Below are 16155 nucleotides of genomic sequence, written 5' to 3'. Positions count from 1 at the left end.
GGCCGGCCCACTAGCCATCTCGGGGTCAGAGCTGCTTCCATCCCTCTGCTCACATGCTGCAGTGCTGGAGCTCACCTATTCTGTGTTCGCCAGCCTGACCCCGATGCCTTGCAACCGTGTCCCACATCAATGCCTGACTGCCGGAACATGAAGTGTGGCCACCCAAGTGATCAGTGAAACTGGCGAGACCCAGATGGCCACCACCCCCCAAAACCTCCAATGTTTACCATCACACGAAATTTCCCCATTGATGTCACAACCACAATACAACAATTGTTCTCTCAACCTTTCTGCCTTCCCAAATATGCGTTTGAAAACGCACCACCAACCCACTACTTCCGTCAAAACCTTTTCGGGGGAGAACCCTCCCGACCCCCCCCACCACCACCTTCAAATGTCACCAGCTGCCACTACATCGAACCTCTCCTACACGTAAACCCGCACACCAGGCCTCCTTCGTGGTTTGCTAACAACTGCTGGTAGAGAGGTACTCGGCCTGCATGGAAGTCTGGGGTCAGTGCATTGAAAAAGTGTAATAAGGCGGAACTGAGCGTTGGGTGGGAGGACCGGATACAAGCACAACATTGCGGTCGCCTGGTCATATTGGTGAACAGAGAGGATGAATGGCTAAAGGCCGGCCAAAATGGTTGATGACAATGGCGTGCAGGTAAGGGTAAATTTGAACTTGTTGGCGGCGGAGACCCGCAGTGATGATGTGGCTGTGAATTTGCAGTGGTATACTGCACGCATTTGTCTTTTGTGGTCAGTGTTTGCGATGGTGACGGGGAGCAAGTGCACAACAGTGAGCCCCATCCCAGCCCAGTTGGCGTACGGCGGCAGTAGAGCGCAAGTCAATTGGGCCTGCATTTGACGCAGCTGCGGCTCCTGTGATCTTGTGGAGAGTTTTATGCCCATTGTATGGAGGTTTCACTTCATTCCGGTGACCAAAATATTGATGTGGGCTGGGCAGATGCACGCACGGACAGCATCGGGGTCAGAATGGCAAACACAAAGTAGATGGGCTCCACCTGAGCATGTCGGACACCAAAATTGAATTGCACTTGCCTGTTGTTGCACCCAAGCTTGTTGGTAGTCTTCTGCTGTGCTGTGACTGCGGCCGGTGTCCACCCTGAGCAATGCACAGCCAGCAGGACATGGAGTGCAGCGCACCTGTTGCGTGCCAGAGTCAGAGCTGCGCAGCGGTTAGCGGGCTCTTCCGCAGCCCACTCCCTCAGCTCCCATTGTCCAATCAGCAGGTCTGGGACTAGCGCAAAAGCAAGGGAGTGCTCCGGTTGTTGCCACCCACTGCTTTGTCTTGAGGGGGGCCTGCCCTGCCCCTTGCCATACATTTCAGTGGCGCTCTGCTGAACTCACCTGGGCAGCAGCATAGGTGACCCATTTAAAACCAGCCATTTTCAGCTTTCTCTGGCCACTCCCTTCAGGATGACATCATTCTTCTCGCATGTGCTTTGAGGGCAAGCAATAGTCCTTGTCCTGGCAGCAAATGCGCAGGAGGTCTCTGACCTGTGACCTCGCCCCTTCCTAGAAAAAAAGAAAACAGAATTTGATTTGTGTTTGACACTGGGCAGTGAGCCCTTCATTTGAGGCTGCTGCATTGCGTGTGGTGTCTCTCTTGTCTCCTCGTCCCCATCCTCGTCCCGAGGCTAGTGGGGCAACGCCCCTTTCACCCCTATGTACCAGCCACCTCAGGATCGATATAAATACAAGCATATGCAATGCAATAGGTCTCGCATTTATGTGAGTTCAAGCTATTGGCATTGTAAATAGCAATGCCTTTTATTTATGAAAAACAGATCACTGTTACCATCAACACAACAGAGTATTTCGAATTTTTTCAACACTGCCCGAGGTACACTGTGAAATTGTATTTGGACTGAGGCTTCAATTCCCACGTAGTTTCATCTCTCTCTTTAAATGCCTCATTCACAACATGCCCTAGTGACTGATATCTGCAAATTAAGGCACAATTGCACTTGACCACTACAGTGCAGAACAAACAGTCTGAAAGTGCACAAAGACCCAGCAAGGCACATCGGCTGAACCATCAAACCTCAGGCTAGTATTACGCAGGGATTTGGGGGACACTTCCACCACGGCGGTGCAGCAGAAAACAAATACAAAATTCCACGACTGACTATGAATCAGCTGGAGGCCACGTCCTGGCTTTTCCCAGCACAGGCTGAGAACGATACTCTTCAGAAAAGAGTTCTTGGACACGCCCCATATTCCATTGTAAATGTAAATTGATACTTGTATAGCGCACTACTCACCCACAAGGGTCTCAAGGCGCTTGTACAAATACCGCTGTGGAACCCATTGTGGCTTTCCCTGTGAGGCGCCCACTCCTGGGCACCCCCAAGGTGGAGGCCAGGCATCCTTAGCATTGTGGGGGCCGTTGTGGAGATTAAGCAAGCTATTGCCCAGAGTTGCAGAGTGGGACTTCATGATTGGAATAGGCACCGAGGCGAGAATTATCAGGTCCATGGAATTTTTGAGCCCAAGACCCGCCGAGGCAGCGAATTGAACCCTGGTCCTGGGCTAGACCTCTGCATCAGGGTCTGCCGCTCTAACCATTGACCCACACTTCTCTCACTCACCACTCACCATTGAGTTTGGTTACATTAGCTCCTCTCCCGCTGAGAACATTTCAAACCCCACAAATGTTTTTTGATCTCTCGAGTTGCTTCTTTGGTTGCTAGTTGAGAACAGTGCACAGAAATGTCACCCATAGACACTGTTTCTCGCTGCCCGGCCTTCCGTTGCTGCTGTGTTGACCCCGAGAGACGAAAAATCCTAGACAGCATCTGGAGAAGAAATCAAAAGGAGAAAAACAAGCATTTGCAATCAGGGGCGGCTGGTGACATTTGACAGTGGTGGGGGCGTAAACTAATTCACATATTGCACCGCAGCGAGCGTAGCGAACGAGCCCGAACCTCCTTAAAGGGGGTTTGGGGGGGGTTCTCCCCCCGAGAAAATTTTTAAAAAAGAAGAAAAATCGTGCATTTCCAAGCAAATTTGAGAAAGCAGGAAGGTTAATAAAGCAATTGTGAAAGTGCAGTTATTACATTAATAGTTGTCCTAACATAGGTACCTGCTTATTCAGTACAACCACAGAGCTTCATACATTCCGTCCTATTACGCTGCTGAATTCAGACTATAAGACTTTCATGGAAATCTCAGCTCTATGTCAGGATTCTCCCTAACACAAGGTCAGCAGGTGTGCTAAAGTTAAGAACACAGAATTGGAACCCAATCACTTCTTGGTCTAAAGCATGGAATTCACGGAATTCCAAGATAGCAAACGGCACTGGGAAGTTAGCAGTCCAGTGTTCTAGGGCATTCTAGAGCGGAGTTCAGGTGAGGCGCGCGCTCTCTCAGAGTTGCGCACTTCACCGCGTATCTTGCCCGAGTCAGTTGAGGAATCTTAGTGAGCGCCAGAAAACGTTTGTAGAACGTTTAGTCAAGAGTTATTAGAGTTCGTAAGGTTATCAGAGAAAGAAAATTCATATGCTATTCCCCAATAAGTGACAGACGTCGTTTTGGATGAAGAAAGTTCTGACTGGAAAAGCGTGTCAGAGAGACTCAGTTGCAGTATCCGTTAAGGTCGCAGTGTCAGCAGCGAGACCGAAGAACTTCGTTGAGCGAGCCGGCTTGCCGCAGAGACTACAAGAAGGCGTGCGAGTCAGAGAGGAGCAGAACTTCGAGAGCTAAGTGATAATAAATCATAGAACTGTACAGTACAAGTGTTACAAGCAAAAGTAGACTGAGTCAAAGCTAAGACAGTGTTGTCACCGAGTCCTCTATTGCTTATCGTCTACAAGAACTTTTAAAAACCTACTAGAGAAAGTTTGTTGTTAAGAAGCCAAACTGAGAAGCAAGATATCAGAAGAAATAGACTCTTATTTGAAAATAGTGAGAAGTATCACTTCAGCAGAAAAGGCAGCATACCTGAAAGAAATAATAAGAGTTAGAACTGAATTCCATTCTGACCAAAGACAGTAATAAATCTGAGGAGGTTACTGACACGTCACTAATAAGAGAAACATTTAAGGATATGGAGTAGCAAATAGTGGTAGGTTAAAAACACCTCATTCCCTACTAGAGCCAAGAAAGAAAGTAGAGCAGCGTATTAATAATAGCATTGATTTTCTTTACAGTGAGCTTAAGACACTATAGGCTATCCAGATAAGAGAACCTCCCAGAGTAATAAGAAGAGAAGCAGGTCAACGCAGGCCCATGGGTATGTTTAAAAGACATTGGAGGAAAGAGTAGACCAGGGAATAATTATAAGGACTCATAGTATCTTTGTATGTGCTTAGTATTCACAGGAATCTTGATAGGCAGACTAGAAGCCTGAGGAAGATTAGCTGGAGTATCGAGGGACCAGGACCAGTCTCTTCTGTGCTTTTCTTTTCTTATGGTTATTCTCTCCACCTTTCCCCTTCCCTTTTTCTGATTGCTTGGAGTTACGATTACACTCTGACTCCGACCGATTGGAGAGAGGGAGTCAGAAAGTTAGCATCATCTGTTCCTGTGCAAGTCGACAAGAGAGACCCAAGAATTGGAATTCGTGGACTCTGACAGAGTGAGGTACCCACGTTGTAAATTTGCACCCGAACAGAATTGTTGAAGGGGTTAATTTACAGACCTTAGGGGCGGTATTAGATGCCATTCAAAAAGAATTAGTGGCTGTTAGAGAAGAGAATCAAGGTCTGAGGCAAGAGGTGATAAATGCTAGAAAGGAGACAGCAGAGTTAGCGCAGAGAATTAGACAACCACTTCCTAGAAATAGAGAGACTCCCACCACGTCCACAGGAGAATCAAATAGATTAACTACGCAGGTGATACACTCATTGTCTCCAGTTATTCCCTTAGCAGCACCAGAGAGATTTAGTGGGGACCCACAGAAGGCACAAGTGTTTATCTCACAATGCACCTTACACTTCATGTGTCGTCCTTCTGTCTTTCCCGACGCACAATCCAAGGTGGCCTTTGTTTTGTCCTATCTGAGTGGAGACGCTGCCGCTTGGTCAATGCCCATCGTTTCTCGAGACGACCCTCTCCTGCAGAATTATGACGAATTTAAGAAGGAATTTTTGCGTATATTTGACCGAAGGCGAATTTCTCAGGCTGTAGCTAATGAGCTTCTCGAACTAAAGCAGGGAAACAGAGATCTGCTGGCGTACTTGGCCCAATTTAATAAGTTGGTAATGGAAACTGATTGGCCGGAAAATAAAAGGACAGCAATTTTTTATCGAGGTTTACGAGATGAACTAAAGGATGGATTGGCACAAATTCCCAATCGACCGACAGAGATATCAGCCCTTGTAGACTTGGTTCTCGAGTTAGATTTCCGGCAAGGGGAAAGACGAGGTGAGAGAAGAAGAGAATTTCGAAGCACAGTGCCTCGTTATGACAGAGCCAAACCTGAGGTTGGAAAGGTTGCAGAAGGGTCCAACGGCCTAGAACCAATGCAGATAGGAGCAATAAGGGGTCCGCTTACTAAAGAAGAAAAAGAGAAGAGACGAGCCAATAATTTGTGTATGTATTGTGGTTCGAGCGGACATTTTGTGAGGAATTGTCCAAAGAAGCCTAAAGGAACATACAGGCCGAAGGAAAACTAGTTGCACCACCTGTAGAAGGAGTTGTACAGGTGGATGCGAGTCAAGAATCAACTCCACAAGAACATCAACTGGCCAATACACTGCAATCATCGTCTCCTCACCTTGTGTTGTCTATGACAATAAAATTCCGTCAGGAAGTTCGGAAAGGAGTGATGGTGATGGTGGATTCAGGGGCGACAGGAAATTTTTGTGACCAACGATTTGCAGCCAAGATTGGTTTGAGAGCGATACCAAAAGAGAAGAGCGAACCAGTTAGAGCCATCGATGGAACAAACCTATCTTCAGGACCTATAGTTAGCCATACCGAATTGGTGCAGATGGTGAGCGAAGATGGGCATCAAGAAGAAATCCAGTTTAACCTAATAGACACACCTCAATTCCAGCTAATCTTAGGACTACCTTGGCTCACCGAGCATAATCCGACTGTATATTGGGCAGCTAGAACAATAGAAATGTCTTCAGACTATTGTAAGAATTGTTGTTTTGGAGATCAGAAGAAAAATGACCAGGAAAATCCAGCTCAAGCCCTGTGTTCCGCGAATGCAGTAGTGTGCGTAATCAATACACAGTCCATACCATCGCAATATCAAGATTTTGCAGATGTATTTGATGAGCAGGAAGCTGAGCAATTGCCACCTCATCGGGTGTACGATTGTAAAATAGACTTTGAATCAGGAGCAAATATGCCTTGTAGCAGAGTTTATGCCCTAACAGAGAAGGAGCATGATCATTTAAAAGAATATATAAACAAGTACTTGGCTAACGGATTTATCCGTCCTTCCCAATCTCCAGTATCCTCGCCTTTGTTTTCGTGCCAAAAAAGGAAAAGGGCGAGTTACGAACCTGCATTGATTATCGCGCAATTAATCGGATCACTAAGAAGAATAGGTATCCACTTCCCCTCATCTCAGTTTTGCTAGACCAGGTGAAAGGGGCTCAAATATTTACCAAATTGGATTTGAGAGGGGCCTATCACCTCATTCGAGTAAGAGCTGGCAACGAGTGGAAGACAGCCTTTAGGACTCGATTTGGGCTATTTGAATACCAAGTGATGCCCTATGGGCTATGCAACGCCCCAGCTGCGTTCCAGCATTTTATCAATGATGTCCTCAGTGAGTACATAGACCCATGTGCTATCGTTTATATAGACGACATTTTGATCTACTCTGCCAACACAAAAGAACATCAGGGCCAAGTGAGAAGAATTTTACAAAAACTGAGAGAAAATAAGTTGTTCGTCAAGTTGGAGAAATGTGCCTTTGATGTCACCGAAGTGGAATTCCTGGGGTTCGTGATTTCACCAGCCGGGATACTCATGGATAAACAAAAGATTCAAGCAGTACTGGAGTGGAAGTCTCCAACTAGAGTAAAAGAAGTACAAGCATTTATTGGCTTTGCAAATTTTTATCGAAGATTCATCAGCGAATTTTCTCGGCGAATTCTTCCTCTCAGACGGCTATTGAGAAAAGGGGTGCAGTTTCAGTGGACTGGAGAAGCCGAGTCAGCATTCAAGGCTCTGAAGGAAGAATTCACATCAGCTCAAATCCTTCTTCATGCAGATCCATCAGAGCCCTTTTATGTGGAAACGGACGCCTCAGATCTGGCAGTTGGAGGAGTACTTTCTCAGAGAAATAAGGAGACTGGGCAATTACATCCGGTTGCCTATAAATCTAGGAAGTTGTCGCCCGCAGAAATCAATTACACGATCACAGAAAAAGAGCTGTTGGCAATAAAAGACGCCTTCAAGGAATGGAGGCATTATTTGATGGGTGCTAATCACGTTGTTACGGTATTCACGGACCATCGAAATCTAAAGTTTTTAAAGTCCGCTCGGACTTTAACTCCAATACAACTTTGTTGGTCATTGTATTTTGCTGACTATGATTTTGTCATCACGTATCGACCAGGGGCACAGAATGGCAAAGCGGATGCCTTGTCCCGGATGGGAACAGGAGAAGAAAAGAACCAAATTAAGACACAATCGATCATCCCTGAATCCAAGATCATAGGCGTCGTGGAAACTCTGAGTGTGAAGGAACAGATAACTCGAGCCTTGTCCGCAGAGGACATGTTAGAGTGGACTCAGCAGGAAGATGGCAGAGAGATTCTAGATGGCCTACCTTACCACTCGGGAGCTTTGTATGTACCAACATCCACATTGCAGAAACAGGTTATGAAAGAATGTCATGATCATTTACTGGCTGGCCTTAAGGGAGAATTGAAGACTACGGATTTGGTGAAAAGAAGTTACTGGTGGCCCCACATGAGTAAGGACATAGAACAATACGTAAAAACTTGTGAGATATGTGCGCAGGGAAAGTCAGAACGACAGGCACCCAAAGGATTATTATAGCCTTTACCCACTCCTCCTTACCCTTGGCACACAATCACTTTAGACTTAATTACAGAACTTCCTTCCTGTCAAGGTTACAATACCATCCTAGTAGTAGTTGATGCTTACACCAAAATGACGCATTTTGTAGCCATGAAAGGAATCCCAACGTTTTAGTGAACAGGTGGTGCGGTTGCATGGAATTCCTAAGGTAGTCATTTCAGATCGAGAAACCCAGTTTGTGTCTCACTTCTGGAGGGTCTTCATGAGGGCACTTGGAACTGAGACACGATTTTCCACCAGTTTCCATCCGGAAACGGATGGACAGACTGAACGAGTAAACCAAGAAGTTGAACAGTACCTGAGGTTATTCACCTTAAAACAGGGAGGAGAATGGCTGGACTATTTGTGGGCTGCAGAATTTGCTCATAACAACGCCATAAATGTGTCCACGGGTTACTCACCGTTCTATTTGAACTATGGGAAACACCCACATTTCTCCATGCTGGATATTTCACTTCCAGTACCAGCAGTTCAGGATTTGGTGACCCATCTGTGTCAGGTACATGATTCTGCATCAAAAAATTTGGTATAAGGGTTATGCAGACAGGAAAAGGAGAGATTGCCCACAATTGGAAATTGGGAGTGAGGTTTGGTTAAATACCAATCACTTGAGATTAAAAGGGAATAGAAAGTTCCAGCCTCGATTCATTGGTCCTTATCCTATTGAAGAACAGATTAATCCAGTAACCTATAAATTGACACTACCTACGAAACTCAAGATTCACCCAGTTTTCCATGTTTCTTTATTAAAGAAGGCAGCTCCAGGTTTGAGACGAGAGTGCTCCACCACCAGTGCAGTTGGAAACTGGTGTGGAGTTTGAGGTAAAGGAAATTCTTGACTCTAAAATAGCGAGAGGGAACCTGTACTATTTGGTAGATTGGAAGGGCTATGGGCCAGAGGAGTGTTCCTGGGAGTTAGAGTCTGACGTTCATGCACCCAGATTAGTAAGGCTTTTTCACCTGAGGTATCCAACCAAGCCCAGATTGGGAGGGCCTTCCTTGGCGGGGGGTACTGTCAAGATTCTCCCTAACACAAGGTCAGCAGGTGTGCTAAAGTTAAGAACACAGAATTGGAACCCAATCACTTCTTGGTCTAAAGCATGGAATTCACGGAATTCCAAGATGGCAAACGGCACTGGGAAGTTAGCAGTCTAGTATTCTAGGGCATTCTAGAGCGGAGTTCAGGTGAGACGCGCGCTCTCTCAGAGTTGCGCACTTCACCGCGTATCTTGCCCGAGTCAGTTGAGGAATCTTAGTGAGCGCCAGAAAACGTTTGTAGAACGTTTAGTCAAGAGTTATTAGAGTTCGTAAGGTTATCAGAGAAAGAAAATGCATATGCTATTCCCCAATAAGTGACAGACGTCGTTTTGGATGAAGAAAGTTCTGACTGGAAAAGCGTGTCAGAGAGACTCAGTTGCAGTATCCGTTAAGGTCGCAGTGTCAGCAGCGAGACAGAAGAACTTCGTTGAGCGAGCCGGCTTGCCGCAGAGACTACAAGAAGGCGTGCGAGTCGGAGAGGAGCAGAACTTCGAGAGCTAAGTGATAATAAATCATAGAACTGTACAGTACAAGTGTTACAAGCAAAAGTAGACTGAGTCAAAGCTAAGACAGTGTTGTCACCGAGTCCTCTATTGCTTATCGTCTACAAGAACTTTTAAAAACCTACTAGAGAAAGTTTGTTGTTAAGAAGCCAAACTGAGAAGCAAGATATCAGAAGAAATAGACTCTTATTTGAAAATAGTGAGAAGTATCACTTCAGCAGAAAAGGCAGCATACCTGAAAGAAATAATAAGGGTTAGAACTGAATTCCATTCTGACCAAAGACAGTAATAAATCTGAGGAGGTTACTGACACGTCACTAATAAGAGAAACATTTAAGGAGTAGCAAATAGTGGTAGGTTAAAAATACCTCATTCCCTACTAGAGCCAAGAAAGAAAGAAGAGCAGAGTATTAATAATAGCATTGATTTTCTTTACAGTGAGCTTAAGACACTATAGGCTATCCAGATAAGAGAACCTCCCATAGTAATAAGAAGAGAAGCAGGTCAACGCAGTCCCATGGGTATGTTTAAAAGACATTGGAGAAAAGAGTAGACCAGGGAATAATTATAAGGACTCATAGTATCTTTGTATGTGCTTAGTATTCACAGGAATCTTGATAGGCAGACTAGAAGCCTGAGGAAGATTCGCTGGAGTATCGAGGGACCAGGACCAGTCTCTTCTGTGCTTTTCTTTTCTTATGGTTATTTTCTCCACTTTTCCCCTTCCCTTTTTCTGATTGCTTGGAGTTACGATTACACTCTGACTCCGACCGATTGGAGAGAGGGAGTCGGAAAGTTAGCATCATCTGTTCCTGTGCAAGTCGACAAGAGAGACCCAAGAATTGGAATTCGTGGACTCTGACACTCTAAGAGTAGAAGAAGTTGCACTGCAGTTGGGAAACAGCCTTTACAAAGCATTAGGAACCACGCATTACCGTTACCATGTTTCCATTAGAACGGATGTGACTTTATCACGCATGTCTTTCCACACAGTTTATAGTGTTTATAGTGTTTAGGTGCTACAGAATGTACTTAATATGCCATTTGATCAGTAATATCTGTTTAGTCCCCAAGTAGAACAAACATTTAAAAACAGAGATAACAATGCATTTCTGAGTACCTCACTCACAGTATTTTTTTTATTTAACAAACAAGTCAGTATTAACGCAATAGTATTATTTGCGAGCATTTAACTTATATAAGTTAAATGCTCGCAAATAATACTATTGCGTTAATAATGACTATGCATCAATAAATGCATAGAAAAGTTTTCACTTGTTTTATTTGTGTATACTAATGTGAGTTCACTCATGGTGAATGACTCTGCGGTGAGTGCTAGATCAATGTGATAGATACCATATACAGCACATGAGTTACATTTGAACCCGGACCAACGCTTTTTTGTATTGACATTTGGACCCCGGTCCTGGAGTTCCAAGGGTCTACCCCTTTACTACTCCTACTCTTTATTTTTTCCGACAAATACTTCAAGTCTGTGATTCCTTGACGTGTCCAAGAAAAGTCACCACCAAACAGCAAGCAGGGAAGCAGAACAGAGAATTTCTTATACGACACCCTGTAAGCCAATCAGCTTTTGTGTACCAGGCATTTGAGAATGTACGTTTTGACATTTTTCCTCTATCCTGGGAAGTTTTCGCTAGGTTTATGTCAGGCTGATGAGGTCCTAATTGCTTCAAATGTAGTTTTTCTTCAAGTGGCCGTGCCTGGAATGACCTTGTAATCAGCTCCTGTACTGTATTCATGATCGTGTTGCCGGCCATACCAATATGAATTTCAAAGGAACCTGCCAATAATCAAAGTACAACGTATAAGGTGCAGTGCAAAAATATCAAACTTCAGTATAAATACATATATCTTGTGCAGTACCGTAAATACATCTCCAACAGCTCCCCTTTCCACAAAATGACTGCTAATATTACATACTTACTCTGTGACAGACTCTGTGTCATAGTGAAAAGATAACAATTTATTTTTGAAACACTAGGGTAATCAAACAAAGACTGTGGGAAAAAAAACATAACGCTCCAATTTTTTCCTTGCGGTTTGCATGCAGCTCTTAGGTGGCAGTTATTAGCTCGCTGTTCTCGCTGTTGTATGTTACGATTTTAACTTAGAAACTGCAAGTAACAAAAGGATCTCTTTGACAAAAGCTGTGACTCACTGACCTATTTACATCATATGGAGTTTGTGATCTGCATCAGGTACATGTTCTTTGCAGCAGGCACATTAAGCTTCTGCGCTGCCGCCAGCTCGGACCACAAACATTGGCTAGCTCTGCCAGATTTCCAACGCACCTCCATATATAGGACAACAATTGATTTTTCTATTTTTTGTTTTATATAACACAAACTAGACCAGAGACATCAGGTATCATATTGCTTTACATGAGCACCAGTTTCGTTACATTCCCATTAATGGCCAAACCTTAGAATAAAGCTTAAAATCCATGCCGGGGTAATTTGCCCCAACATTGTCAGGGACCTGAAAAACATTTCCACAGACTGACCAGTGCAAAAAGTGTGGAGAAGTGTGGCTCACTGGTTAGAGCAGGCAGACCCTGAAGCAGAGGTCAGACCCGGGACCAGGGTTCAATTCCTGACGCGGCAGGGTCTTGAGCTCAAAGGTCCATGGACTCGATAATTCTCGCTTCGGTGCCTGACCTAATCATGGGTTCACACTCTGCAACTCTGGGCATTAAGCTTGCTTAATCTCCACAACGGCCCCCCGCGGCGGGATGCCTGGCTTTCACCTTGGGGATGCCCTGTAGGGGCTATCTCACAGGGAAAAACCAGGACGGGTTCCCAAGGCAAGCGCGGAGATACCCCTTTGGGGGTCGATTCTGGCGCTATATAAGAATATAATAATAATAATAATAATAATAATAATAATAAAAACAACATTTCTGCTCGTTGGTCAAAATTGATGCAAAGTCAGAACAGGAAGGTATGAAAATGCTGGCATATTTGGAGTTATATTTAAACAACAAGAGAGTGAGGGTATTGAGGGCAGCCCTTTTCCCCTAAGAAATATGTAACAACAACATAAGAGTGACTCAAGGTGCTATAAAAGTAATTACCCACAAGCAACCACAACTATAATCAAAATGAAGAAGGTGAACTAACAAAGTGCTAAAAGTAAAAACCTTAATTTTCAGATATCCTGGGAGAAGAGAACTGGGAGTTAGAGAATGAGTTGGTGGAAGGGAACAGCAAATCAGTACAGGATAAGAAAACAGAGTTAAACAAGCATTTGCAATGCAATAGGTCTCGCATTAGGAAGGTTGGAGCTATTGGTCTTGTAAATGACATTTTATATTTATGTGTTGTCATTTACAATGCCAATACTTTTTAACTTTTGCAAATGTGACACTTATAGCATTTGTAATGCAACATGTTCTGTATTTACGTGACTTAGATGTATTGATATTACTAATAACAAGCATTTGCAATGCAATAGGTCTCGCATTAGGAAAGTTTGAGCTATTGGTATTGTAAATGACAAACTTTATATTTATGTGTTGGTTTTGAAAATAGCTAAATTAATAGCTTGGTCATTTACAATGCCAATAGTTTTAACTTTAGCAAATGTGACACCTATAGCATTTGTAATGCAATATGTGTTGTATTTACGTGACTTAGATGTATTGATATTACAAATAACAATGGCTTTTTATTTTTTTAATAATTAATACATGAATAAAAGTTACTGTAATTTATAATGGCAATAGCGTAAACTTTTGTAAATAACTTTTGTGAAGATTATGTTCAGTGTATTTTATAAGAATAGAAGTGAAATATTAACATCTTTTCCTGACATTTGTAATAAAGCTTTAAACATTGAGAGAACATATTTGAACCAGTTGTTGTTCGATGCTTGCACAGTTTGATGCTGTGGTGGCGCTGAGTGATGTTGCGGTGGCGATGAGTGAAGCTGTGGCGTTCAGTGATGCTGTGGTAGCGCATAGTGATGTTGTGGTGCCCCTGAGTGATGCTGTGGTGGTGCAGAGTGATGCTGTGGTGATGCGATAGATAGAGTGAGGGCAATAGATAGAGTGAGGGCGATAGATAAAATTAGGGCGATAGGTAGATAGAGTGAGATAGAGAGAGAGAGTCGGGCCAAATTTACAACGTGCTCTAGGAGAAATACATTGCAAAAATGGTGCCCCTGCTAAAATATTAAGCGTGGTGCCCGTGTTGTTGTTAATGCTCACAGATTAGAGCGGCGCCTGGGAGCAGTACAGCAATGAGGAGAAGAGAGTGAGTGAGTTCAAGATATCCCCAATTAACACGTTAATCAATTTAACAGAGTAGGAAAATGTTACTTGTTTGTAAATCCCACTCTCAGTAGACCAAAAGTATTACTAGTAAACCAGCCAATGCTTGTCCTGAAACCTGAAAGAAGCGGGCCAAAGTAAATGTTATCCCCCCTGAGTATACAGTGCCTCCTCATAGATTCCAGTTGCTGCAATCTACACTGACACAGAGGAATGCTCGGCTCCCTTCGAGTCCGAGTAAGGAGAGCAGAGGGAGAAGAATGACAAGGCATAGGAAGGCGAAAGACGTGGCTCATTCAAGAGGCGAGGCCACGCTAATTAATAAGCATCATCCAATCTGCAATCTGCTTCTTTCGGGAAAAAGCCATTTTATAAGTAGCAAAAGTACATTTAAACATTGTAAGTACATTTAAAAATAATGTCGATGTTGCCATGTTTTTTAAGCAGCATGGCCGTGCTTTAAATGCAGCCCCCAAAAATTTTCAGCCACTTTAAAATAAATGTATGCAAAGGGAACTTTCTTTTTTAAACATTTTATTTGAGGGGCCAACTACCTTCATTGACATTGTGGATTATATCAAGCCAAACTCATTTTTAGTTACCTGGAAAGACACTAAGCAAACCACACCTTTCAAAAGAAGTTTACATTTGATCCACATGCACATGTTGGCACTGACAACACCAGCTCTTATTACGATTTTTAACTCCGACCTCAGAGGTAGTTTGCAAATCTAGTTAAATAAAAAAAATATATAATGTCAGACATGAGGTCACGTTGAGGGCACCAAAACGAGTCTAAATGAGGGCAGAAGGGCAGCAAAACGAGTCTAAATGAGGGCAGAAGGGCAGCAAAACGAGTCTAAATGAGGGCAGAAGGGCAGCAAAATGAGTCTCAGAAGGGCACCAAAACGAGTCTAAATGAGGGCAGAAGGGCAGCAAAACGAGTCTAAATGAGGGCAGAAGGGCAGCAAAACGAGTCTCAGAAGGGCACTAAAACGAGTCTAAATGAGGGCAGAAGGGCAGCAAAACGAGTCTAAATTAGGGCAGAAGGGCAGCAAAACGAGTCTCAGAAGGGCAGCCAAACGAGTCTAAATGAGGGCAGAAGGGCAGCAAAACGAGTCTAAATGAGGGCAGAAGGGCAGCAAAACGAGTCTTAGAAGGGCACCAAAACGAGTCTAAATGAGGGCAGAAGGGCAGCAAAACGAGTCTAAATGAGGGCAGAAGGGCAGCAAAACGAGTCTCAGAAGGGCAGCAAAATGAGTCTAAATGTGGGCAGAAGGGCAGCAAAACGAGTCTAAATGAGGGCAGAAGGGCAGCAAAACGAGTCTTAGAAGGGCACCAAAACGAGTCTAAATGAGGGCAGAAGGGCAGCAAAACGAGTCTAAATGAGGGCAGAAGGGCAGCAAAACGAGTCTCAGAAGGGCACCAAAACGAGTCATTAGAACACTAAGAACAGTTAGATGGCCGACAAAGCTACACTCATTTGTTAGCAGCGTGCCAAAAACCGCCATTCCAAGCGCCATTCCAAGCGTGTGCATAACGTTACTTCCTATAAGGGGAAGTACATAGTTTCTTTAATGCGTTAATCAGGTATTTAGTTTTGTTTCTCCACATTTCATGAGCAAAGCTGTGCTGCCTAACTGGCGATTGCTACTGCGGCATAATAAATACAAATCACCACTCTTCCCAGCAGTTAAGAGAATTGAGCATCCGTTCAGGAAAGCAGGAATCATTTCAGTCTATTTGATGGATTTCACTTCAGTGCACACTACTACAGTGAACCCGTTTAGTAAACAGTGTTCCTAGCACTCTGATCATACCTGAGTGTGAACGGGTGTCACTGGCCGAGCGGTTCCTTCGGGACTTGACTGTCGCAGTGTCCCCCTCTTAAGGATTCCTGGGTCCCGTCAGGTCAGGTCTTCAATCAAACCCCATAAACAGAGGCCACAGCACGAGGGAGGGAGAGGGCTCTGCCCCCCCCAGACAGGGGGTTATGTACCCGGGCTATAGTATTGACCAGCCAATCCTGGCGCTGTATGCAGCGCCAGGATTGGCTGGGGGGGGGGCACCATGACTACTCGCCCAGTCGCCCTGTGCAACCCCGGGGGCTGCGGCCCGCCCCCTGGTCCTCTCTCTAAGGGGAAATTCACAGGGAAACAATCTGCGCATGCGCAGGCTAGTTTCTGCCCAAAAATCCACTTGCGCAGCTGCAGCAGGCCCATCCTCCCCCCCCCCCCCCCACCCCACCTGCGCACACCGGAATATTCGGGTGTCTCCCGG

This window comes from Lissotriton vulgaris, chromosome 3_1, assembly GCF_964263255.1.
Source record: "Lissotriton vulgaris chromosome 3_1, aLisVul1.2, whole genome shotgun sequence".
Taxonomy (NCBI): Eukaryota; Metazoa; Chordata; class Amphibia; order Caudata; family Salamandridae; genus Lissotriton; species Lissotriton vulgaris.
This window is presented reverse-complemented; position numbering follows the sequence as displayed.